Source organism: Chionomys nivalis, chromosome 18, assembly GCF_950005125.1.
Source record: "Chionomys nivalis chromosome 18, mChiNiv1.1, whole genome shotgun sequence".
Taxonomy (NCBI): Eukaryota; Metazoa; Chordata; class Mammalia; order Rodentia; family Cricetidae; genus Chionomys; species Chionomys nivalis.
Genome location: NC_080103.1, coordinates 53071432 through 53098610, shown reverse-complemented (window position 1 = coordinate 53098610; position 27179 = coordinate 53071432). Strand labels below are relative to the sequence as shown.

At 43.7% G+C, this 27179-nt stretch overlaps 1 protein-coding gene across 1 annotated transcript in view; it reads right to left on the bottom strand.

Moving 5' to 3' along the window:
* The window catches only part of Ddah1 (dimethylarginine dimethylaminohydrolase 1), a 128646-nt gene that overhangs the window by 62002 nt on the left and 39465 nt on the right, over positions 1 to 27179 (bottom strand). The gene's annotated exons all lie outside the window — the stretch shown is intronic.

The following is a 27179-nucleotide window of genomic DNA, read 5'->3' as shown; positions in this document are numbered from 1 at the left end:
AGGGAGCATTGTACAGAAGGTGGAAAGACTGTGGACATATTCTGACTGCACTTCTTCTTTCTAATTGATCCTGAACCACATTTGGACTCAAGAGATGTGTTATTTTCTGCCATAGGTACCATAAAATTCAGCAGTCTTAGTACAATTTTTTTTTTTTTAAATTGGCCTCTGCCTTCAGTTCCTGGCATGAGCCCCTAAGGACCCTGGGATTTCCTGAGTGATAAGCGTCTTTTGTTTTTCTTAACAAGCCTCCTTCCATTGCACTTGATTTATAGCTGGCCGGATGGGGGCCTGTTTTCAAATGGAGCTGGTCAGAAGACCAACGATTGTAGGGTTGGAGTGTGGACATTTCACCCAGTGATCTCCAGGAAATGGGTGGCGGCGGCTAGAGATTACATTCTGGGACAAATATCCAATGATGCGATTTGATGAGTTCCAGGGTTAGTGAACACCCTGAGGTGCTGGGAGGATGGTACATCCGGAAAAAGCATGAAGTCCCGGCTCACCTCCATACCGTCCTACACGTCATTTCCCGCTAGCCAGTCCTAAGTGGTATCTTTGATCATAAACTGGTAAATGTGAGCAGAGTGTTTTCCTGAACCTGTGATCCAGTCTCATTATTGAACACCAGCAGGTGGTCACAGAAACAACGGCAGAAGTGCCAACTTGTGGTCAGCACGAGAAGCAGGGGCAGACCCCAGGAACCACACCCCTACCTTATGGATTCTGAAGCTCACTCTGGTATGTCAGACTTGAGGTGAGCATGAAGATGGAAAAGATGGAGTTTCAGGGTCAAGTCTCGGCTTAGGGAGTCTTAGTGACCAGACTGGTCACGGTGCCAATTAAAGAGGGAGAAAGGTGAAGAGTGAGAAAGGAGATGGGGTGTTGTGGCACACAGGGTCCAGGAATGCACAAAGGGACCCAGTGACTCAAGTCCATCTTCAAGGTATTGCCATGTGATTTGGGCTTAAATACAGTTAGGACTGGAACAGGGTAAGAGCTATGCATAGACAGTCTGGTCAATTTAGTCCTTCCTACCGTGGCTCTTCACTGTACTCAAGGATTTCAATAAGAAACCCTTATTGGTTGAGAGAGTAAGGTATCCTGCATCATGCTGCTGCCTCCCCACCACGGACAACTGCCCTCATTTCGTGGAGCGTCCATCAGCTAACTGATGCTTGCAGGGGCAGGGGAGGCAAGGCTGGTTTCTTGTCATCAAGGTGTTTATCAGTCGGAACTGCCACTCCTAGAGTCCAAGGTGATTGCAGATACAGGACAGTAACTGGAGAACTTCAGGTGACATTTAAGAGACTGGAAAAGGAGATCGTAAACCCCATGATAGTGACTTAAAGAAACAGAAAGGCAGAGATGCTCAGCTTTTCTCCTCTTCTGAGTGATTTTGCTGGCCTAGAGGAAGAGAACACTTTCTGGCTAAAGCGGTTTTGAAGTGCGGATCCCAAGGTTCACTATGAACATAGAACCCCTCATTAGACATGGATCCAGAAGATAAATTTATAACCTGATATTGCCCCCAAAGGGGAGGAGGCTTCATTTGAAACATCCTAAAATCAATGCTGGTGTGGTGTCACATGCCTTTAATCCCAACACTCAGGAGGCAGAGGCAGGTGAGTCCAATTTCTGTGCGTTCATGCCAGCCTGGTCTATATATAGTGAGTTCCTGCACAGCCAAGGCTACAATAAATAATAAAACAATCCTAAAATCAAAGCATTCTTATTGTTTTGTCCATTAAGCTAGTTAGTTCAGTGCCTGGGAGCATCATTCATGGAAGTCACCTCGGAGACTGAATCAGCTGTCACTGCCTAACAATCACTGCATAGTGGCTGTTTCACTGAGGTTAATTCCATTGAGACCACCACTATGCCAGTTCCGTTAAATGGAATAGTAGGGCCACGACGGCTTACTTTTATCTTCATGTATGTGCTCAAGGGGACTCAAAGGCCTCACCCATCCCGTACATCGGTAAAGCTTGGCCTTATTTGCTGTATGTCAGTCACTTCCAAATAAAATCTTGAGTTTACTAGAACTATTTATCAAAAATAGCCCAGGAAGGCTGCCCGAAAACCTAGTCTACTCTTCCAGAAATTATAAAACATACACCTGAATTTGGAGGGTTCATGTGCTGTCATCTGGAATTCAGAGAATTGCTCCAAGTGTAAAGATATAATAGGTGCCATGGCTTACATCAGAATACACTGTCCATGGAGTCCCCAGGAGGTGAGGCCACCAAGAACTTCAGGTTAAGTGTATCTTCTCAGTCATGTTCCTAGAGGGTTGGAAAGGCACCTGATCCTTGGGTGAGATGACCTAAGGTTAGGGACACCTCCTAAAAAACACCTTCCCCGTCAACCACGGCAAACAGAGGCAGAGGAAGGTAAAGAGAACATAGGGAGAAGCTAAGTATGTCCAGGGGGAGGAGCATGGTGGGTGAACCAGACAAGGATAAAAAACCGGTCACCTCAAGTCTTCATCTGGTGAGGCTTTTATTGAGGTAGGCGAAAACTGGGCTGGAGATATGGGAAGACTTGTCAGCATGGACGAAGTCCTGAGTTCAATCCTCAATGCCACATATCCGTACCACCAGATATGGGGGTACACACCTGGCATCCCAGCATTCCAGAGATAGAAGAAAATCAGAAGTTCGAGGTCACCCTCAGTCACGTAGCAGGTTTGAGGCCAACTTGGGCTTGGTGAGATCCTGCCTCAAAAACAAACCAAAAGGAAAAAAAAAAAAAAAAACACCTCACTTCATTTGACTCGAGAAGCAAGAACCTGAATTGCCAAAACTTCCTGAGTCAACAGAGGAAGAAATAACCTCGGTCTACCACTGCTCGCTTGACTTTGCTGTCAGACGAAGGATGTTCTGTGGGGCTCAAAACGCACAACAGGTATGTTAGATAGGAGAGGACTGAACATCGATTTGATTACCCCGTGTTTCGCTTTTAGCTTTTGTTGGCTTTGGGCCAAGAAGGGGCAGTATTTACAGCTGTCATTTTACCCTTTAGCTTTGTGGCCAGTTCAAAGCCCTTGCCACTGGTTCATACTTAACCTCACACTTCCGAGCTCCCAGCTGCTCATCCAGTACAGTTTGAACCACACAGCGACAGAGTTTGAGGGCAGACAGGTTGCTCATGAAAAGTTAAGGCTTTGGAAGTGTTCAGCTGCTTCTTTGAGAATCTGCCTCTCTTCCCAATCACCAACTTGCTGCTTACCCCAGCAGGAACTAATCTGCTTAGATGTTTGGCTCTGCACAGTACTGCCAAGGCCACCTCTATCTGTCACTCAAAAAGCTGAGAGTGGAGTCTACGATGCACCTACAACAGTGTGTGGGTCCTGCGTGTCATCAGTCACGTTCCTGGCTCTATCTGAGGGCAATTTGTTTTATCTCTTTGTCCATCTTTTTGATGGATTGCCCTTATATTTTATATATCCTTCTAAGCTGCACTATGCTTGTGCATAAATGCAAAACATAAAAATGTAACCAGAGATTTGATTTAACCCAGATCTGTGATGTGATCACATCTTTTAAAGATGCAATAAGCAGACATCTGGGGCACTCAAACTATCTACACAACAAAGCACACTGGAGTAGAAAACGCTAATACTTCTCAGGACAGTAAACGAAGACTGGCTCACCACTAGATCTTGGTGCTCCTAGAAATGGCATGTAAGGACCTGTGACGATGTCCTGTGTTGATACAGGCCAGCATTAAGATCTGAGAAGCATCTCCTCTCTCCAGGAGTCTACAGCTCCCTAAAGCTTCCTTCTGTAGAAGGGACCCTACAACGAGGCCTAGAAACTTCGGGAAAGCCCAACCTTCCATTACTGACATTTCCTTCCTTCACTTACCTAGATTTATCCATTTCCTGGGACACTGGAGCATGACTGAACAAATCAGATAGAGACTGAGCTTTATGCAGAATACCGTAGCTAACAGTTACCGCTAGGAAAAAGGGCAGCACAGAGCTGGAAAATAATTTTTCTTGAATTTAAAAAGAAACAGTCCCAAGATATCTTAAAAGACTTGTCATCCAGCCGCAGGATCAGATACTTAGTTATATGGTCATTTTTAAGTGCACTCATTTTATTTTATTTTATTTTATTTTATTTTATTTTATTTTTCGAGACAGGGTTTCTCCATAGCTTTTGGTTCCTGTCCTGGAACTAGCTCTTGTAGACCAGGCTGGCCTTGAACTCACAGAGATCCGCCTGCCTCTGCCTCCCGAGTGCTGGGATTAAAGGCGTACGCCACCACCGCCCGGCTTAAGTGCACTCTTAAGGGCTAGAGAGGTTTAGTGGCCAAGAGCACATTCGACTCCTATACAAGAAGACTTTGTTCCCCAGAACCCATGTCAGGTGGTGCATAACTGCTTAAAACTCTACCTCCTGGGGGATCTGACGCCCCCTTCTGGCCTCTGCAGGCACCAGCACTCACACACATACATCCACACAAACTTATTACCTGAAGAAAATAGTTTTCACAAAGTATTTGGCACATTTTAACATCCTCTCTCTCTCTCTCTCTCTCTCTCTCTCTCTCTCTCTCTCTCTCTCTCTCTCTCTCTCTCTCTCCCCCTTTCCCCCTCTCCCCACCTCTCTCTCTCTCTCTCTCTCCCCCACCTCTCCCCACCTCTCTCTCTCTCTCTCCCCCTTTCCCCCTCTCCCCACTCCCCCTCTTTCTCTTTCTCTCTCTCTCTCTCTCTGTGATAAAGTCCATCTCTTATTTCTTTATTGCCATTAGAAAAATAATATAATCTTCTCCATCCCCACTAAGAGCTCACGACAATGAGATGATCTTTTCCTCTCTCAATTAAGAGATTATGGCAAAGAGAGGGCTTGGCAGTTTTTGTTTTAAAGCAAAACATTTTCTCAAAGACAGTATGCATGTACTTCCTACACTGTTTTGGCTGCAGACTACCTTAGGGTTTCTTCTGGGCTCTAGCATTTCACATACAAATAATAAAATTGCTGTGTGGATTTGCTTTCCTGTAAAACACACACACCTTGAATTCCATGACTAGAGAACACAGCTAATAAAAATATCTAATAAAAATATTCTCTCTCTCCTCTCTCTCTGCTCCAATAACATTAACTTAACCCCAACAGACACCCATTCTCTTAAGAGAGCTGTGTGCACACCCATGGAGGAGTGTCTGTTCCTGATGATAAGAAGGATGTGTGTGTATTGACCCTGGTTTGGGAGCTTCCCCTGCCCCTGCTTAGGTTTTCTGGTGAGTAATACGAATGAGTCTGAGGGAATTTTTCCCTTGGGCATGTAAACACCTAAGCTTACCAAACCAAATCACAGAGCGGGGAGGAAGGAAAATGAAATTCAAGTTACGTCCAAGAACTATCTGAAAAGAATCATTCGAAACGTGCAAAACACACTGTAGCTAAGATGTACTCACAGGCTTGCTCCTGTGAGAGCTGCCTCAGCACCCCTCAGCTCGGCTCTTCAGGAATCACATCTCCAGGCACCGGGGTCTGGGGCTTTCACGCTTTATCAGCTGGAACTCTTAGCAGTCTACTTAAAAAATCATCTCAGGTCAGAAACTCAAATATGGATCTATTTTTTAACTCCCAAGTTGCTTCTTAGTCAATACAGCATGAAATAGTCTGAGCCGAGGGTTCCTCGGGCTGGCTGTGGTTCAGTTCTACAGTTATTAAGGGGGAATAAATACGCTGCCCTCAAAAGGAAAGAATCATGTCTACACTCTGTCAGAAAAAGATTTACTTCCCTCCCTCATGCTGAATTATGTATTAAGTCAGTTTATATTTTATTTTGGACCATTAATCTGTAATTCAGCATAGCTGTTAAAAAAAAATCTATGAATGTTTCACTCTCTTTTGTATCAAGTTGTTTACCAGAAAAATAATTCACTCAGTGGAAGATGTAAAATCTAGTTTCCCCCGTGTGATCACTGACAAATGGATACACAATGTACTCTTGGCAAAATTTACTTATTAAATTATAGCAATGTATCTGTTGACAGTAAAAGAACATCTATTGATACAAAGCAATTATGTATCTCAAAAATCACAGCTATTCGCTTTCTTCTGCTACTTGTAACAGGTTAAGAAATTATTCTACAACTAGTTTTTAAAAAACATTTGACAAGCCCAGGTTTGAGAGAATTTCCCCCTACATATTGCAACTCATAACTCAAAGCGCAGATCAACACTAGAACCCACAAGTATTAAGCATTCAATAACATCTATTTTAGAATTCACTGAGAGGTTGCCACAGCAGCTCATAGTGAGCATCTAGGTGAACTTTGTCCTCAACCACGGGCAACAAGGTGGTTCTGCTGGGCTTCAGGTGTCCTTACCATAGCTGACTGCCATCAAACTCCATCCAAAACCGCCCTGGGGAAGCAGCCCCTCTGCAATCTTTTCAACAGACTCCCTGTTTGAACATCCGCTTGTGGCTGTAGAACACTCTGACCCAGAGTGAGCCGTGCAGCAAACACAACTAATGCCACTGCACCTCCAGACAGGAAAAAAAAAACCCCAAAAATCCAGGAGTCAGTTTTCCAGACACTTGTGGGAATATAAGAGCATGTCTGCGGAAACCAAATCCAAGAGTCCGATGGCACTGGAGACTCAAGTATTTCTTTATACTCTCTGTAATGGCTTTTCCGTTCTTGGTGTTCTATAACACATTTCTGAGCCATGATTTAGAAAGCGAGAATCCCTCGCCTTCCTTCTCTCTCTTCCTCAGTTGTTCCATGGAGAACCCTTGTCGGATCCCAGCACCGCAATTTAAGTCATTCAGTGACGATTCTCTTTATCTAGGGAAACACGTTCTCTAGCCATTAACCCCTATTTCTTTCCTTTGACTTCTCTTTTGCTTCATTTTTGCCAGGTTCTGGCTGACTCTGATCCCAACGGGGAGTGCACGGCAGTGTAACTGCTGTAGGTAAAGCATACCAGCCAACACACAACCTCTAGATCTTACGCTAACCACACTTTTCTTCCAATACCTTTCGTAAATTAAAGACATCTCGCAAAATAAGTCAGGCCTGGTGGCACAGACCTGTTATCCCCAGAGGAAGGCACGTTCAAGGCCTTTCTAGGCTACAGAGTGAGTTCAAAGTGAGCCTGGGCAAGAGACTGCGACTGTGGGTCTCTTAAAAAAGGGCTGGGGAAGTAGCTCAGTGAGAGATCACTTGCCTAGCTAAGTATAAGCTGGGTTCAACTCCTAGCACTGAAGAAATTGTCACCGTATTGTAACCAGTATACAGTGAGTTTCTGGAATATTTTCAGCCTTCTCCCAACAAAATTCCAATGTATGAACCTTTAAGAATTAGATATTATAGCCGGGCAGTGGTGGTGCACGCCTTTAATCCCAGCACTCGGGAGGCAGAGGCAGGCGGATCTCTGTGAGTTCGAGGCCATCCTGGTCTACAAGAGCTAGTTCCGGGACAGGCACCAAAGCTACAGAGAGACCCTGTCTCGAAAAACCAAAAAACAAACAAACAAAAAAAAAGAATTAGATATTATGACTCACAAGTAAAGTTAATGAGGATAAATCAGGTCAACATTATAACTCACCAACATCATACCCTTATTCTCTTGTCCCCTTCCCTCTTTCACAAGTGTTTAGGAGGCCGTTCCTTTTCTATACAGAGGCTACTGAGTTCTGTGTCAGGACTATCTAATTCCTACTTCATGTTACTCTGTGAGCAAATACGCTGACTGTCCCCTTCGGGTTAGTTAGGTGGTTCAGGAGGCATTGTTTCACTTGATCTATTGCCTGGCATAAGAAAGAGGTATCTACACCATCTCTTAAGATCACAGAGGGAAACAGTCAAACACCTGAGGTACAGGTCAGCTTTTCCTAGAGACTCGCAATGGGAAAAATGCACTGCAAAAGTATGGGTGTTCAGGTGTCTAAAGGGTGTGCACCATTGGTTATCAACACAGATGTAGAGATTCGGCCTTTGAGCAAACACAGGTGTTCAGAAGCTTGCCTTTGTAAGTGGGGTCACTCCTTAGTTTTTGCTAGGCTTGATTTCTGGTCTTAAAAAACAACACTGTATTCATAGCAACTAGACTGGAACCAAGGCTCAGTTGCTTCCCTGCCACACAACTACGGTGGCTAGAGTTACTGTTGAGACAAAAGTCTCCAGAGCAGGTGCAGTCATCCATAAGGACGTCTAGGAGAGCAGGGGCAAGAACCCAAGAGTACCACTATCTGGCTTCTCTGCAGAAGAGAGAGTGTAGGTGTGGTGCTTCTTTGGGTCCAGGACCCTCACATATAGCAAATGTCCTTACCATAACCCAAACACGTGTCTGTTGGAATGAGACAGAGACAGAACACTCACACTGCCAACCTGAAACAAACAGGGCTCTTGTGAACATGCAGAGGCATGTTGACGTGAACATCTGACATACAGAGGCGTGTTGACATGAACCTCTGACATGCAGAGGCATATTGACATCAACCTCTGACAGACATGCAGAAGCAGTTGACATGAACCTCTGACATGTAGAGGCGTGTTGACATGAACCTCTGACATGCAGAGGCAGTTGACATGAACCTCTGACATACAGAGGAGTGTTGACATGAACCTCTAACAGACATGCAGAGGCGTGTTGACATGAACTTCTGATGTGCAGAGGTGTGTTGATATGAACCTCTGACATGCAGAGGCATGTTGACATGAACCTCTGACAGACATACAGAGGCATGTTGACATGAACGTCTGACATGCAGAGGCATGTTGATATGAAACTCTGACATGCAGAGGCATGTTGACATGAACGTCTGACATGCAGAGGCATGTTGACATGAACCTCTGACGTGCAGAGGCATGTTGACATGAACGTCTGACATGCAGAGGCATGTTGACATGAACGGCTGACATGCAGAGGCATGTTGACATGAACCTCTGACATGCAGAGGCATGTTGACATGAACGTCTGACATGCAGAGGCGTGTTGACATGAACGTCTGGCAATCTGAGACAAGCAGAGCACTGGCACTCATCCTGGAGTCCGCTGCTGCAGCTACTGAGGTCCAGCGTCTGAATCCTGTAACTACCTGGGGTTGTGACCATGTGTTTACCCTACTGCTGTGGATGGTGGGGCCCAAAGGGCCCTAAACAGTGGGACCTCAGAGCAGCACCTGGCACTTTGGCTTGTGCCACTCCAAGGCCCAAATTCCATCTCAAAAGCTCCTTTTAGGATGTTTGATACGGCTTAGATGAAATGCAATTTCATTTTGGGAAACTAAAGACTAGAGAGAAGGAGCAACCTAGCTTGCTTTCTATTGCTGCAGTGAAGCATCACGCCCAGGGGCAGTTTGGGAAGGAAGGGGTTGATTAGGGTCACAGGTCTTGGTCATGGTCTATCAAGAATGGAAGGCAGAGCAGGAAACTCAAAGCAGGAACCTGGAGGCAGGAACTCAAGCAGAGACTTAGGAGGAGTGCTGCTTGCTGGCTTGGTCCTCATGACTTGCTCATCCTTCTGTTTTATAACCCAGGATCATCTGCCCAGGTGTAGCTATGTGTATATTGGGCACTCCCACATTAATAATGTGGAAAATGTTCCAAAGATACATCCATAGACATGCTGTGTGGACATATTTTCTCAACTGAGGTTTGGGGGATGATTATAGCTTCTGTCAGGTCAACAACAACAAAAAGAAGCTAGTAGGCACAGGAAGGTTATAACATCATTAGCTCTGACCTCTGTGTGTGTGTGTATGGTGTGTGTGTGTGTGTATGGTGAGTGTGTGTGTATGGTGTGTGTGTATGGTGTATGTGTGTATGTATGGTGTGTATGTGTGTCTCTGTGTGTGTATGGTGTGTGTGTGGTGCTGGGCCATAGCTAGGCAAGTGTTCTACCACGGAGCCACATTTCCAGTCCCCAAACATCTTATTTTTATGTTAGGCTTCATTTCACTCAATCTTCATTTTTAAACGGGTATTTCCCATTATCCCTTTTAAATCATCAGAATAAAATTTTAGCTTCCAGCATTAAGAAAAGCAAATTCAACATCATGAAATCATTACCAAGTTCACAAAGAAGATCAATATAACAGCTGCCAGGCATTTACCAACCTTTATTAAAGATTATACAGACTACAATAAACTTTATATTTTAAGATTTACTTTTTTACAAGCTGAGAAACAGAAATTAAATTTATGGGCAATAAAATGCCTTAAAATACATCTATGCTTTATGGAGTGGCTGAATCAAGTTAATTAACATGAGTATCACCTTATATATTTGCCATTTATTTGTGGCAAGTAGACTTAAGCATCTACTCTCTTAGCAATTTCTATTAAGTATCCAATGCATTGTCATTATAAAACAAACTATTTTTATATTTATTTATATTTATAAAGAACAAGTTAGGAAACAACACTCTTATGATGATTTCCATTCAAAACCCAATCACACCAAAGACTGAAAATAATATGCTAAATGGCGAAGAAAGTTGATAGAGAAAAGGAGACCTATCACACCATATTTAATAAAAAATAAAGAAAATCTTCATTTGAAACATAAGTACAAATGCATTATATTCCTTTAAGGACTTAGACTTCCCTTGCTGAGTTTTCTATGGCTGTGTCCACTTCTTAGATAGTCCATTTCCTCTACACATGTGGGTTTTCTTTTCCTGAAATATTACGAGCAGGTCATTTTCTTCTCCACAAGCAAAAATCCACCAGCTGTGTCTGTAGACTTTCCATTGCTCCCAATCAAATCTCTGGCAAAGTTTTAATTACTAATTTAAGAAAGATGAGACGTTTTAAGGTTTAATACACTTTGCCCTTTCTCTAGACCACATAGAATAAAACCTTAGTATGCTTGAAAAATCTCTTAGCTGCTGAGAGCAGAGCTGGCCCACAATAGTTGATTCATTGATTGGCCTAAGTGTGCAGGAATGCCTGCCAAGGCCTGAATAAACTCACATTGCTAGACGCTATGGTAAAACGCACCCTGACCTCTTTTAAAACTTTGTCAGGGTGGAAAGCTAAGCTCCAGCTCGCCAGCAATTCACCGGCATCTGGAAAGATGCTCGGATTATAAACATCTTGCTTTTATAGCAACTGATAGACTTTCTTAGATGATCATTTTCACCCAATTAGACAACAGCTGCCATGACTGAGCGATTTCCAAGGGGCTCCACTGTGAGTTTAGGAAATAAAAACCACGGTTGTCTATTCCATTTAAATCTGAAAGGAGGTTTTTTGCAATAAAAATCTTATAGTACTGATTGTATTGTTTTTTTAATACTAACCCAGGAATTTTGTAAGATTGTCCTAAGTAATAACTTGCACATTTAAAATTGATAAACAACATGTAAGGTGCTCACAATGTTTGTTAGCATGTGCCTATACATGGACAGCCTACCAGGACATATCATATCATATTTATATAAGGCTCAGAAGAGGTCAGCTACTTACGTACATCTTATTTCTCCCTGGCATCCTTTTTATAGGCAAGTCTTATTTCTGCTGCTTTAGAAATGAAATACCAGGTACACAGGATTCTAAACTGTTGGCCCGGGTTGCAATATGGACTTTTCTAGTTTAAAACAGAATATTGGACTCTTGGCTTTCCAATGCTGCTCACAACTTTAACAGCTGTAATAAGAAACAAATCATTTGTGAAACCTAGTCCTTCTCCAGTGTTAGACAAAGATATATTGATTTCATTGACCCTTGATAAATGCATGTCCAAAGAAGACTTTTCTGGCTTGAAAAGGCTTTGTTTTGGGGTGCCTTGCTTCATCTTTATATTCTCTCCCTTCCCCTTTCATAATAAAACAGTGAAACAGTAAGTTTTAAAAACTGTTTCAGTATACATACACGTGTGTATCTATGGAAGTGTATGTACACGTGTGTGCAGGTACCTATGGAGACCAGAAGAGGGCATCTGATACTTTGGAGCTGGCATTATAAACATTTGTAAAACTCCCTGTCAAGGGTATTAGGATCCAAACCTCAGGTCCTCACTATAATGCAGCAAGCACTCTTAACTGTTGAGTCATCTGTTTATCCCCCAAATAAAGATTAACTGAGGGGTGATCCCTGCCACTCTTGGGTCCCCAAAAGGTAATCACTGTTACCATTTTGTGTTGTTTCATTTTAAAAAGCACTTCTTGGAAATCTTACTAGTTCTATGCTTATAAATCAACTTGCTTTTAAAATGTAGTAATTGGGGTAGGTGAGGAGACTGCTCAGCAGGTACACGCTGCTCTTGGAGAGGACTCAAGTTCAGTTCAGAGCACCCTGCTGTCAGGCAGCTCAAAACCCCTTAACTCCAGCTTGCCAACACCCTCTTCTGGCCTTCAAGGATATCTGCACTTAAGTGTACACACATACACACACACACACACACAAATATAAAATAAAACAAAACAAAAAACCCTGTAAGTATTCTGTAGTGCAGAGCTTTGTATTTGAAATGGGGGCAAATCACACAATCTATTAAAATATTGGTATCTCTTCTGATGACCAAAATGAATAAAAGAAAACTAGTATATGAAAGAGAAGATGAGGAAAGGCATTTTTTATTTACTTACATCCTGATAATTCTATGTATCCACCAGCAGTGGGAGCAACAAGTGGGCTAATTACACTGGATAAGCAGGAAGGTCGGAAGGAAGGGGCAGAGAGCACCTCATGCTCCCTGCCCTTCTGGAGCTAACAGCTCAGCACCCTCCACTTTCATACTAATTTTCTGTTCTCCTTGTCACAGTTGGGCACCTTTGGTGTGGACTACTGCAGGGCCCCTTCCCAGCATCCCTGAGTCTGGCATCTTAATCAACAACAAGGATATATCCAAAGGAAAAGACATTGCTGTGCTGCAGCCCAAATGCATGAACCTGAATATCTTTCCTTAAGTGGGACAAAGCACAGTCACTCGACTCTGGAGTTCATGGCCTCACGTCCCATTTTTCCCCTTAGACTTTGAGTTCCTGTTACACTGATGACCCGCCTGCTTTGTGGAGATTCTGTATATGTCCTTTCTTCTTCAAACACTGACTTAAAACAGCCTTGCTTCTCTCTGAGTAGCCCTCATCTCTGGTTCTAGACCCCGTCCAACAATGGCCTCCTCAGCAAAGGCTACCTTATCCCTCAGCAGGTACTCAAGTCTTTGACGTTCCTAAAGCAGGTGGCATTCACTTCTGCAGTAGCACCCAACACTGTTTGCTGTCATTTAGAAACACCCTTTTCTACTGGGTAGAGCAACCTTGGGGACAGGAACCAACAAGGAGCCTGAACTCTGATGATGGGAGTGGGAAGGAAGACGATCCCATGGAAGAGAGAGTCCCTGCCAAAGGGGTCCAGCTGTTGTACTTCCATTGTTCACTCACAGGCTGAGGTGTTTTGTGGGAGCTAAGCATACCCACAGATGTTCTTTACAGCACCACTGACGGGGTCTCTTGGCCAGAACCCTTGGCAGCCACGCCTGATCTCTCCCATACTTTACCACATTATCACAAAATCCACTCAGGGTATGTGAAAACATTCAGCGATTATCATCCACGAAAGAACCAACAGCAGTTTGATAGAGAGGTGGGCATTTGAGAAATAGCAGTAAATTGTTAAGAACTGACTGAGCTATATAAGCACCTGGAAAAACAGGTCGCAGGAGCTTAGAATCAGACCAGAGAAAACAAACCAGGAGCTAAGGCCAAGTAAGCAAAGAGAATTCCCACCAGTCAGAAAGGCAGAGATCTGCCTGCCTACAGTAGGATGTGCCTTTGCCTGGCAAAGCAAACGGGTAACTCAAATGGGGGAGTTGACGCCGTGTTTCTTTACCACTTGGGGCATTCTTGCACTACACAGCAGGAGTCCATGTGATGGCCAGCACTGTCTGCCGTTCATGTCTTGGTCCCTAGCCCTCAGCAAGATAACCAGTCATTGCACTTCTGTCTAGTTCTCTGAAGTCTTACATACAGAAAGGTCGCGAGAGACTTCTGCAGCTGCTGATCGTTGTCATAATGACACTGCTGAGCCATTGGTGGGAAATGCGGAGCTCCACTGTTAGTCTGAGGCTCCACACAGACTTAGGTTTTCTACATCTATTCTAGCAATGCTGGTGTCTTGCTCTGAATGCAAGAGTCTTTGGAAATAGAAGGATCAGCTGACACCTCAGGCCAGTCAATAGTTGGGACAGGACTTAGAAAGATCTAAATGTAATGGCCACAGCATACAGCCCAGAGGAGTTTTCTGCACTGCTATCACCAGGCCTTCCTTCTGAATTACCTGACCATTGTACACTTGCTAGTCCACTTTGAGAGGAAGAGGATTGGGCTGGGGAGAGGACTTGGTGGTAAAGTGCTTGTCACAAGCATGGCGGCCTGAATTTGATCCCCAGAGCCATGGGTGTGATGGCAAACACCTGGAAGCACCACGCTGGAGAGTGGGAATCGGCTGACCTCTAGAGCTTGCTGGTCAGCTGTTCTGGAGTTCCGGGCCAATAAAGAGACCATGATTCAAAGCAGGCAGGAGAAGGGGATGTGGGTTGCCCAGTAAAGTGCCTGCTGCACAAATACAACGACCCAAGTTCAGCTCCCCAGCACCCAAGTGAAAGAGCAAGGTATGAGTGTGCATGCCTGTCACCACGGCACTGAGAATGTGGCCCTAGAGTGTGCTGGTCGGGTAGTCAAGTCAAATGGCAAGTCCTGAATTCAGGGAAGAGGCCCCGTCTCGAAATACAAGGTAAAGAGCAAGAATGACATCCACCTCTGACCTCAACATGTGTGTGTGTGTACACAGAAACTCACAGGCACACACACAAAACAAACGCCTGAGGAGTGACACCCCATCTCGGCCTCTGGTCTTCACAGGCTGGTGCACATGCAGACACGTAAATCAATACACAACAGCCACATAGCTGCATAAATAAATAAACAAATAATATATACATAAGTCAATGATTTTTTTAAAGCAATGAGGACTAATTTTTTTAAAAAAAGAATTCCTATATGAACCAAATTCCTGTCACAGTAGCAATAGCAGGGAATTCAATATGTCTTTAGAAGCCACTTTAAAACATTTGTAGGTTTTGTTTTAAGGATTGGGATGGACTCATTTGCTGTAAACCATCTTTATTATTCAGCCTGGACTGATGGCACAGGCTCTATGAGGGTGGAGTCCAGTACACCATGCTATCTGTTCCAATGTTATCTGTTATGTGATACAGACAGACAGAGAAACAGTCTGATGTTGGAGTCCACTACATTCGACCCAAAGGAAAACTGTGTTCTTGTCTATGTCCTCTTCTGATTGGACCCTCTTAACAAATCAGTGTCTTATTCAACCAGGTGTGGTGGCACGGGTTTACAGTCCCAGCACAGGGGAGGTAGAGACAGGAGGAGCAGGGATTCGAGGTCATCCTTGACTTTAAGACAACTCTGAAGCCAGCCTGAGCCACAAGAGAACCTTGTCTTTAAAAAAGAAAGTCATGAGTATCACGTCCCTCTACTCAGAGCAAAACAAAACTTCCCATGGTGGCTAGTCTCTTCTCATTACCATCTCTGCCTTTGCTGGTATTTCCCCAACAGAAAACTCTTTATGTCTAGTAAGTGTGGTATAACTCAAACCTTTCCCCCATAAGTCCCCTCTTCCGGCCCTCAGAATGTTGACAGGACCCCACCCCCAACTTCTCTCCATCCTCGGGAAAGCACAGTTTCAGTTTCCCAGGCAACAATAAAACCTCTCAAAAAAAGAGCAAATAGTATGTGCGCAATATTTTGATGAAAGGTTATTTTATTAGTGTTTTAAGGAATCATGATATAACTAGAGTAAAATGTAAAATAAAGCAGCAGTATAAAAGCACCAGTAGAAGAATTAAAAAAAAAAAAAGCATGGCCTGGAGACACTTGGAATCTGTCTGTGGGAGGCTGAGGTGGGGATACAAAGAGTCTGTCAAAAACAACAGTGAGCATTAAAATAAAAAATAAAACTGGAGACTTATCTGTAATATTTTACAACAGAACGCAAGTGGCCAGCTTGTAGTGCCTTTATCGAGTTCCAATGAGTTCGGATACAATCAAGGATTTCATAGACTTTAAACATCTGACCGAGTCTTTGACGAACTGTGAGGAGAGGCAACTTGCTTACAGTTTTACCATACAAGGGCACTGCGTCCCAGTCCTGGGAACCTGGGCCTTTGTGCAAATTTGCTGCAGCTGCCGGTCCAGTTCTGAGCCAAAGTTGTGCTGTGAAAGCTGGGATTCCTGCGTGTTGTGATAATAGGCCAGAGTTTGGAAATGCCTCGGAAAATCTAACGCGCTGGTGTTTAACGAGGCTTCTGAAGAAACAGTTAACATCTGGATTCAGGCATTCTGTGGAGCTCCAGGAACAACAGAGGGAAGGCGGTTCCTCTCAGCGACAGTTACAAGGTAGCACTTTCCTCTCTTCTGTCATGAAAGCACAGGTGACTGTGGAGAACCCGGTGGAGAAAAAGAGATTTCTGAGCAGTTATTGCTGAGTGCGTTTCCTACATACGCTTCTTCAGGCTTTAAGCATTATTGTCTTCCAAACCTCAGATCCGAGAAACAAGCAAACATCCAAGCAAAGTCTTCCTTCCTAAACTTTTCCGGAGATGTTGCCTGAGGGGACCAACACTGTTATCATTACCCACAGCAGGGGATGGGGGAGGCGCTCCCCACCTCTCGGCCATCATAACAAGGAATGGGGTAATGAGAGAGGTGTGTGAACAAATCTATTTCATTCACATTTTTTCATGGCATAGGGGATGTCAGAACTGAAGACCCAAAGAACCAGGGGAGGCCTTTTATGTTTAGTTGGAGAGAAGTTAGCTATGTTGAAATGCGGCTGGGCAGAAGGCTATGATGGTGGATGAGGGGAGACCGGGTAAGGCCTGCCTGTTCAGACTCTTCTCGGCTTCTCTGGGTACCACTCCTTCATGGGGACAGAGAAAGAACCGCCTGTGATGCCAGGCTTTAGGGTAGAATGGAGAGTGATCTTTCTGGGATTTGCGGCTTATTCTTGAGAATGGAGGTCTAGTTCCCATCTAGAGAAACAGAAATGCAGTTTTCTCTGACTCCCTTTGGGGCGAAGCAGGCTGAAGGGACAAGAGGAAGGGGAGGCCTCCCAATACCCTTTAATTCAAAGTGCTCAGCATGCCAGGTTTCACACATTCACGCACTGTTTGCAGAACCCAATACGAGCAACGACAATGGATGAATAGCTGCATTTATTAAATCTCACACAGCCACGGCAACATAAATCAAGTGCAAAAAGTGGTTATTTTTCACTGAATGTTTATTAACTTTCGACAAACTTTATGCACTAAAATGTACTAAAAAGATAAGGAAGACAGTTGAGCATTTAACATGTGTTAGGCTCTGAGAGTTTAACTTTGAAAACAGTCATTATCCCTCCCTTCTTATGAGTAGCTGATACACTGGCACGCTGGCATAGAGGAGCTAAGGCTGGGATAAACAGAAGAACGCAGAAACATACATGCATATGTAGGATATTACAAGGGTGGGGGCGAGCGCATAACTCAGGACAAAGAAAGCATTATAGATCGGTGTGCAAAAGACGGACTATTCAAACAGTGCTTGGAGAGTTAGCTCTCCATGCGGTGGGGGGGGGGGGGAGAAAGAAAGAAAGAAAGAAAGAAATCGGACTCCTTGTTTATACAAGACACAAGAATATAGCTCAAATAAAAGTATGGTCTTAAAAGTGTGAGGTCAAAGGCTGAAGCTGCTGGAGCGTAGGATCAGAAATGCCCTGCGTACTTTAAAACAGCGAGCTTCCATCTGCCAAAAAACATCACAAAGTAAATGGCAAATCTCAAACTTAGAATGACCACTGCAATGTATATAACAGGGACGTCTCCAGAACACACCAAGAGCTCCATAGAAGAAGAGCAGCCTCATAGAAAAACAGGCCATCAATAGACTGAGGATTCCAGGAGAGCAGAGACTCAAAGGGTTCTTAGCATATGGGGAGTACTCAGCCCATAAACATAGAAGAGCATATACTGGAAGAAATAAAAGCAACCAGGGCTACAAAGAGAAACCTCATGTGACAGAGGGGTGGGAGTGGGGAGGGGTGGAGTGCATGTGGGGTAAGGGGTGGGGGCTGTGGGGATGCGATAGCCACACTGAGATACCATTCCACATTCACTATGCTGGAAGATACCAAAAATCAAAGAATTTGGGGTCTTGGGAGGAAGTGATGCCACAGGCACCCTCAGCCTCTGCCTGTAGGAATATCAGTGAGGCAGCCACTTAAGATGTTTAAATCTAATTTAATGTATCTGAAAATCCTGCACCCCAGCTCTGTTCCTAGAGTCGATCTGAGAGACTCTCCTGCACACATGGCTCATGTGACATGTCAAGATCTATCGACTGCAGGATCGGTCACATCAGCATAAACCTAGAAACAACTCTAACACAAATCAGCAAGAGAGTGAGTGAAAAGGACGCCTCCACACACAGCAGTACAGTGGAAGCCACAGGGGTGCAAAGAAAGAGGCACACAGCCATGGCTAGCTACAGTAACTAATTACTATTTGGGGCAATACATAGGTCATCAGCTATAATGAAAAATAAGGAAAGGCTGCCATAAAATCCAGAGAAACAGTTTCAGAGGAATGTAGGAAAGAATATGCTTTAGGAGAGGGGGGGGGCACCCAAGTTTTGATTACTCTATCTGTGTACTAAGTATACAAGGGTTTGTTTGTTTCTTTCTTTTGCTCTTCTTTAAGTTGGTTACAGACTTCTGTATCAATAAAGTACTTTCTTTTGTCTTTTTTCCTTTATTTCCTTCCTTCTCTCTCTTCTGCCCTCCTCTCCTTCCTCTCTTCTCTTCTGTCCTTCCCTCAACAGTGATCAAACACACAGTTAAGTACAGTGTTACATGTCTGTCCCATTATTTTTCTCTCTCTGTGTGTGTTGTACATGCACTCATGTACATGCATGCAGGCACAGGTATAGCTACACACATACATGCACATATACAGTGGAGGCCAGACGTCAACGTGAGCTATCTTCCTCAGTCGCTCCCCACCTTATATTCTGATAGTCTCCCACAGAACCTGGAGTTTGCCGATTCAGCCAGCATGCTCCTGGGATCTGGCTGTCTCGCCTCCCCAGTGCAGAGATTATGGGTGGGTACCAGCTGCCTGGGTTTTTACATTAGGTGCTGGAGATCAGAACTCTTCTCCATATGTTTGCACAGCAAGTACTTTACCAAGACATCTCCCCAGTCCCTGTTCGCTAATAATTGAAAAATCAGTAATTTAAAATACTTAATTAAATAACTTAAATCAAAATAATCAAATAGCCTAATAATTGAAATAATTATAAGACAATAATGAATGAAATTAAATAAAAATAATTAAAAATTTATAAGTAATTTCATAAGATAATATGTGAACTTCGTTTTGAAGGGACCAAATTCTACCTAAATCTTATCATGGGAGCTATCTAATATATTTCTATCACAAAACTTTATTATAATAAACAAAATAATACCATAAATCAATTTGTGTTAATATTTATACTTTCTGAGTTTTGACTTTGCTTATGGTGGGACACAGTTGCATATTTGTGTGTGTGTGTGTATGCATTTGGTGTGACACTGTTGGTTTAGTGGTGAGCATAGCCACCTTTCTCTCTCCCTTATATATATAAATATATATTGTCACCTTTTACTCTAAAAACATCACTGTGTTGTTGTAGTCTTTGTGTGACTGTGATTTTTTGTTTTCCTTCTGTAAATGCCATTTGATTAGCTTGATTATCTGTATGGATATGTTTAGGCAGTTAATAACTTTTGAAACTTATTTTTATAAACAAGTGTCTCCAGTTTCTCCAGAGGAATTCAGAATCCTGGAGTGGGCTCTGGAGAAGGCTGGACAGCCATTGAGGATTCAGAATTCTGTGATCAACTCTGGAGAAGGCTGGACAGCCACTGAGGATTCAGAATTCTGTGATCAGCTCTGGAGAAGGCTGGACAGCCAGTGAGGATTCAGAATTCTGTGATCAGCTCTGGAGAAGGCTGGACAGCAGGTCTGTCTTAACCAAGTTCATGAAGAGCTTTCAGTGGGTAGTTTAGTCCCTCTGGAACATTATGATAGACCACAATGGATTTTATTTTTTAATCTTTGTGGATGAAACCCATCAACTTTGAAATGAGCAAATTACTAAACTGGAGAGGGGGGATGTGATTTTTAGTGATAGGACACTCCTGGCCCCTTGAGATGACCTGAAGCTCCCCAAAAGCTGAGCTGTTTGGGCTGGATGGCTGTGTGGAACATGTAGCCAGGAGCTGGCTGGGGCCAAGGACGGCCACCTCCTAGCAAGGCTGGAAGAGTCTGCCTGACCTGGGAGGAACGGGAGTCAGAGAGAAACCAGGCCAGGCCATGGCCGGGAGCCTGACTCAGAGAAGTTAGTGGGACCAATAGGCTTGCTTTCTAAGAATTTTGGTCCCATCTCTTCCATCACGCCAGTCTCTGGCCCCCTCCCCAGGCTCTGCTGACTATAGAGTCCAGGCATTTTTTTTCCCCCTGAGAATGTGAACAATGGTTTCTTTGCAGAAATCCACAGTTGGTCCATGAATCCCATCTCACTCTAGGGAAATCAGAAAGCCCTGAAAGCATCCATCTTTATCAGCCTCCCTTTGTGGTTCTTCCCAGAGTCGGTACCATCTTCTTGCACAAAAGAGAGAAACAACCCCCAATTGCCACCTCTATGTCCCACACGGCGCTGGTTTAATCTATCCATGCTGTAAAAGCCACGCTGCTCCTAAACTGAGACTGGAGGTAACTGATACGAACTGATTGCAAAATATTCCAATCTGAGCTCACGCGGAAGCTTTGTAAAGGCCGGCATGAGGGGTGCTTCCAATCTTTTAGTTCTTTACTTATTTATTTGGCAGTACTGGGGATTGAACTTATTTGAGGCCAACACTATACAGCTGAGATATATCTCCAGCCCTCTAGGATGTCTTGGAAATGTAAGTATCACACACATTAACACAGCACATTCCATTCTCCTAATGGTTACACATGATTCTTGCTCTGGGGCCAGGCAGGAGGAAATGGCGGCAGATGATAAGCCTTCAAAGAGTTCGAGTAAGGATGGACATAATGACGAAATCTACGGTACCCTTGGAAAACATTCCTGGGAGAGGCCCAGGCTCGGGCTGCATCCCTTTGAACCTCATTTGTTATGAAGCTACAGTTGCTGCTGTGGACAGATAAGGTCCAAGACTGAACACGACCGCGTGGGCCCGACACAGGCTTATCTCAGCAGCTGGCCCTCCTCTAGTCAAAGAATTGGCCTGAGGAAAGCATTTTCCCTGACAATTCAGCCCTCCCGGCACAGCAATCAAAAGGAAAAGCATGAAATGTTCATTTTTCTTCTCTCCCATTAAGATAAGACCAAGAAACACCAGTAAAATAAGAAATTTATTAAGTTCTTTAAAATACAAATTCCTTATATATGGTTTTCATTACACATACTTTGACACATCTGGGGTTTATAATTCATAAAAATACAAAGTAGAAAACTATTAATTTGGTCTGGAATGGGGGCAACTTTACAATCTAAAGCTCTGGTGGGTCATAATTTATGAACCAAACACTAAAAGAAGGCCTCAGAATTGATGGGGATTTAATATCTCATTTACACAGCTCAGTTTAGTCTAAGTGCCCACATTTGCAGAGGAATCAACAAAATATTTTGTCCTTTAGGCTTTTGTTCGAGCAGTCCAAGTGTGAAGCTACTCTTTGGTCACTGGGATCTTCCCTCTCAAGGCTCTGGAAAGCCACCGAGGCCTCCTCTCAACCTATGTCCATTCGGCTGATCCTCAACCCATGTCCATATGCCTGATCCTCAACCCATGTCCATATGCCTGATCCTCAACCCATGTCCATATGCACGATCCTCAACCCATGTCCATATGCACGATCCTCAATGCTGGTGCTGGGTGCTGAAGCTCCAGTCCTGCCACAGATGCCATGCTGAGGTTAAAGATGAGGCATATAGTCCATGGGCCAGGAGCACCCGGTCCTATGTCCCTCGGTGCACTGTCTTCTGTGTAGCCTGCTGAAGGGATTAAGTGGCCTTTGTGCTGCATTTGTTACTTTGTCCTTGATGTGACCGAACGCTTGACAGATGACAACTTAAAGGAGGTTACTTGCTTTCCTCTGGGAGAACCAGGAAACAGGTAGGGCAAAAAAAAAAAAAAAAAAAAATGGAGTCCATGAATCACAGGGCTTACCCCTCGGTGACCCACCTCCTCCAGGTAGAGCTGACCTTTCAAAGGTTCCACAACATTCCAAAACAGTGCCACCAGCTGTTGTCCCACGAGCCTGTGGAGGGTATTATATGTACAAAGCCTTACATACACCCCTGGAAAGGGACCCTCAGATTTAGCCCAGCCACTATCCTGAGCACAACAATGAGGGAATCGTGTAACCAAGGGGTGCAGAGCTTCACAGGGAGACTGCTCACCCCGAATTTCACATGAACAGTCTTTTGGAAGTATGTCATGTCACAGGTGGGAACGAAAAAGTCTGGGTAACACACTTTTAGAAAATAATCTTGTTTGAAAGAAGTTTTATATTTATGCAAAAACTGTAAGCCAGTACAGAGGGTTTCCACGCACCTTGCAACTAGTCCCTTCCGTTACTGACATAGTAACCATTATGGTAATTCATTATCACACATGGTTACATTGTCAATGAGGAACTAGCAGGAAAGAAGAATCAAGGACCGGAACAGGAGTTATCCACTTCTCATCCTATCTCCCCAGGTTGTCTTTTGGCCCTAACATTTCTTTTAAATTTCACTTATGTGGATAACCTGAAGAGCTTCAAGGAGTGTCGGTCAGCTTTTATGTTTTCTTTGCAGAATGCTCCCAACTTTGGATCTGACTGACATCTTTTCCTCCTGAAACATTGCCTTTATGGTTTGTGGGAGGCGGAAACAAAGGAGAAAACCATTTTCACCATTTTATATGAACAGCACCCTCTGAGCAAGAACTTATCTGGCTCACACTGACCTGGACTGCCTGGCCAGGCAGCTGGCTCATACTGACCTGGTCCGCCTGTCCGAGGCAGCCTGTGCCCAGTTTCTCCCCTGCAAAGCGTCTTCCCCAAACTCCTCCGCACACTTTTCCATAGCATCTCGTTGAAAGGAAGCTGCTATGTGCAGTCTGTGTTTAGGGAGTTGTGACTTTTGGGTTACCTCCCTGAAGGCAGAATGCTTAAATAAATGTTTCCACATTCTTCTGTGTGGGAGATGTGTCTTTCCTCCCACATATGTGTTTGTTCAGTGGCTTGTTTACATCAGGAGAGCCTCAACCCAGAGCATTAGTTTGTTGCTCTAATTGCTCCACGCTTGGCCACTGAGCACTTTTCAGTCGACTTCTGGGTGCCCCTGACACACTTTTAACCTCTGCCAACCACGAGCACAGAAATACATGTGTATGTATATATGCACACACAACACTTATATGAACTCGGAAACATCTGTAAGCATTTCCACATGGAACCATCTGCATCTCCAGAATCAAATATGGACTCCTAGCAATCTCTTTGACTCTAATCCACCACCAGCCTCACGGAACTGTAAATTCCCTCGCTTCCACCGTCTGCAGCCCACTCATCCAACTGCTGATTCTCAGTGGCCTGGGAACCTCACAGCACCACTAGATCACACTGTTCGGTGGTTGTTTCTGCTTCTAACCTAAGGGCTTTTCCTCATTTCCAAAGTTACCTGGGTCGCCAGTTCCATCCCTCTCTCCCTCTCTCCTCCCCCTGTAAAGTTGTTTCACATACTGGAATATAAATATAATTTTTAATGATTCTGCTTTCCATTGGAAACTCACCACCTCTTAAATGCTTTTTTTGTTTGTTTGTTTGTTCGTTTGTACACAGTGTGTTTGTTTCAGTCTTTTCTGGGGTGTTGTGAAGTGCTGTATGCAATGACAAATGCATGCTATCATATAACCCTAACAGAAACGCCACACAGAACAGTTTCTTTGTCCCACCCACTACCCAGAGCTTCACCTCTCCTCTCTCCATCCCAATCACTAATCCTGTGTGCTGCTGGGCTTGTGTGTCTCCCAAGCTGTCACACACAGGAATCATAGTGTCTAGCCTTCTCAGATGGATTTATTTTTCGTTTGCAAGGCACTTTAAAGATTCGTTTGTGCTTCACACAATGAATTACTGTTCATTTCTTCTTACTGTTAAATAATTTCCCTTATATGGATACACGTAGTTAGATTATTCCTTTACTTACAGGATATCTCGTTGTTTCCAGGTTTGGGTGATTATGTAGATGCTATAATACATAATTAAATGCCAGCATCTGTGTGCACATAAATTTTCATTTTCTTTAAGTGGCCAAGGGCATAGTTGCTGGACTCTGTGGTCAGAGTGTTCAGGCCTGGAGAGAAGCTGCCACAGTGGCTGTACCATTTTACATTCCTACTAGCAGTAAGAATCCTCTCGTTTCATATCCTTGCCAAGCAGAAGATAGTAAATTCTTTTCTATTTCAACCTCTCATTAAACAAATTGTGCCCCTCAGTTTAATTGGTAATTTGTTAACATGAAATGAATTATCTTTTTATATTTTTGTATTTCCATTTGTATGGTTTTTATGGAGAAATCAATTATTAATCATACTATTTTATTATTGTTGAGTTTGTTCTTTTGTTTTGTTTCTGTTCTGTTTTTTGAGGTAAAATTTCTCTATGTAACCCTGGCTATCCTGAAACTTGCTATGTAGACCAGGCTGGCCTCCCGTTCACAGAGAGATCTGCTTCCACCATCTCCCACATGCTTAGACTACAGGTGTGAACCACCAGGCTCTCACCTTTATTGTTGAGCTGCAAGAGTTCTTTGAATGTTTTGCATAGAAATCTGTTGGGGACTGGGGACCACCAGACCCTGAATTTTTTGTAAACAACTTGTTTTCCTCTGCTCTGAGCAGCCTGCAGCTGCTGTGAGCACGAGACCCTGATGGCAGGGGAGTGGGTTCTGACGAGCCTGCAGCTGAAAGATCCCGAGAGCTGGGGCGTGGCCAGAGCCCTATAGAAGCTGCCCCTGAACACAATAAAGTGGGCATTCCTGGCATTCTTGTCTCAAGGATGTCCCCATGGCTCTGTCTGTCTGTCTGTCTGTCTCTGTCTGTGTATGTATGTTTTTAAATTTTCAGCTTAGTTCCCGTAGCTTAGCGAGTAGAGGGCGGAATGGAACGGGTGTAGTTTTACAGAGATCTTCTAGCAGGTATGTGTTCTACAAGTATTCTAACTCCATCTGAAACTCATCTTTTATTCACTTAACAGAATCCAGCCACACCGCTGCCCTTATCACAAACCCACAGCCTTTAGCTCTGTGACTGTCTCTACACGGTTAAAGCTACCTAGCCATGGATCTCGTTACGACAGCCCAAGAAGACAGACACAAAAGGCTTTTAGACTGAACGAGCATGGGATCAAACTGGACCCTCTGAATGTGGCTGGCAATGGGGGCTGACTGAGAAACCAATGATAATGGCACTGGGATTTGATTCTACTGCTTGTACTGATTTTTTGGGATCCTAGTCTGTTTGGATGCACACCTTCCTAGGTCTGGATGGAGGGGGGAGGGCCTTGGACCTTCCCATGGGGCAGGGTACTCTGCCCTCTCTTAGGACTGGAGGGGGAGGGGGCAGGGTGAATGGGGGAGCGGGAAGGAAATGGGAGGAGGGGAGGAAGTGGAAATTTTGAATGGTATTATTTACAAAGCAATAATTTTTTTTTTTTTAAATCCCTGTCAAAGATCAGTTAACTATGCTTGTACGGCTTTAGTTTTCAGGATTTTTCTAGATTAAAAATTCCAGCCTTCATTGCAGGTATAGAAGTGGTTGACTTTGTGTATGAATGATGCGCCCTGAGACTTCTTTGCTACAATTCTTTCTTTGTTCTTGGAAATTTGTGAGTGTGTGTGTGTATGCACATGTGTGTGAATGTCAATTCTTCTAAATTTTCTCATGTAGAAAATCATGTCACTTTAAAGCAAAGGGGAGTTTAGTTTTTCTTCCTTCTGCCTTTTATTTCGTTTTCTTGTCTTATTATACTTGTTAGCACTTGCAGTACCTGTTCCTAATCTTAAAGAGCAAATATTTAGCTTGTTACCCTTAAGTATATATTTGCTGTAGAAATTTGGTATATGTCTTTTTTTAAAGGGATGTTTTAAAATCACATTTAATTATTTTTATTGTGCTTGGCAGTGGCTGGGTGGTATGCCTGCCACAGTGCATATGGGGAGGTAAGGGGGCGACTTGCAAGAGTTGGTTCTCTCCTTCTCCCATGTAAGTGCCAGGAGATGAAATCCAGGTTTGCAATTGCCTTTACCCTCTGGGCCATCCTGCTGGTCGCTTGGTGGAGTTCTTATCCAGTCAAGGAAGCGCCTCAACATTTTCAGCTTGCGGAGAGCTTTGGCTTGTTTTGTTGTTGTTGTTTGCTTTTGTAATTGTGAGTGGGAGTTTCCTCACATAGTTTTTTCTTTATGTGTTGATATGAATTTAAGATTTTTCTTCCTTCTTGCCTAACTGATTTGGAAGATTATGTTGATATTCGAGTGCTGAATTAGTCTTTTATACCTGGAATAAACGCTACTAGTCATGGCTTATAATTGGTGTATATATTATTGGATCCAGTTTGTTAGTATTTTGAGGACTTTAAAGATTATTCATTTATTTTATGCTCCAGTGCATGTATATTACCACATGTATGCAAGAGCCTGAGACAATCAGAAGAGGGCATCAGATCCCCTGGAACGAGATTTCTAGGCAGTTGTGAGCTGGCATCTGAACCCAGGTCCTCTGCAAGAGCAGCAAGGGCTCTTAACCACAGAGCATCACTCCAGCCATGAGGGTTAAACAAAAAGTCAACATTCATAAGAAGCATTGGTCTTAAGGCTTTTCTCACAATGTCTTTGTCTGCTCAGTATTAGGATAGCATTGGCTTGTCAGATGGGAGCATGTGTTCCCTGTGCTTCTGTTGTATGAAAGAGGTCATGGAGAATTACTTTTCTTTCTCTAAATGTTTGGTAGAATCCAACAATAAAAGCAATTTGACTTACTGCCTTTCACTTTTAAGAAGATTAATTACATTATGACAGAGTTGGCCTATAAAACTGAGGTGAAATAT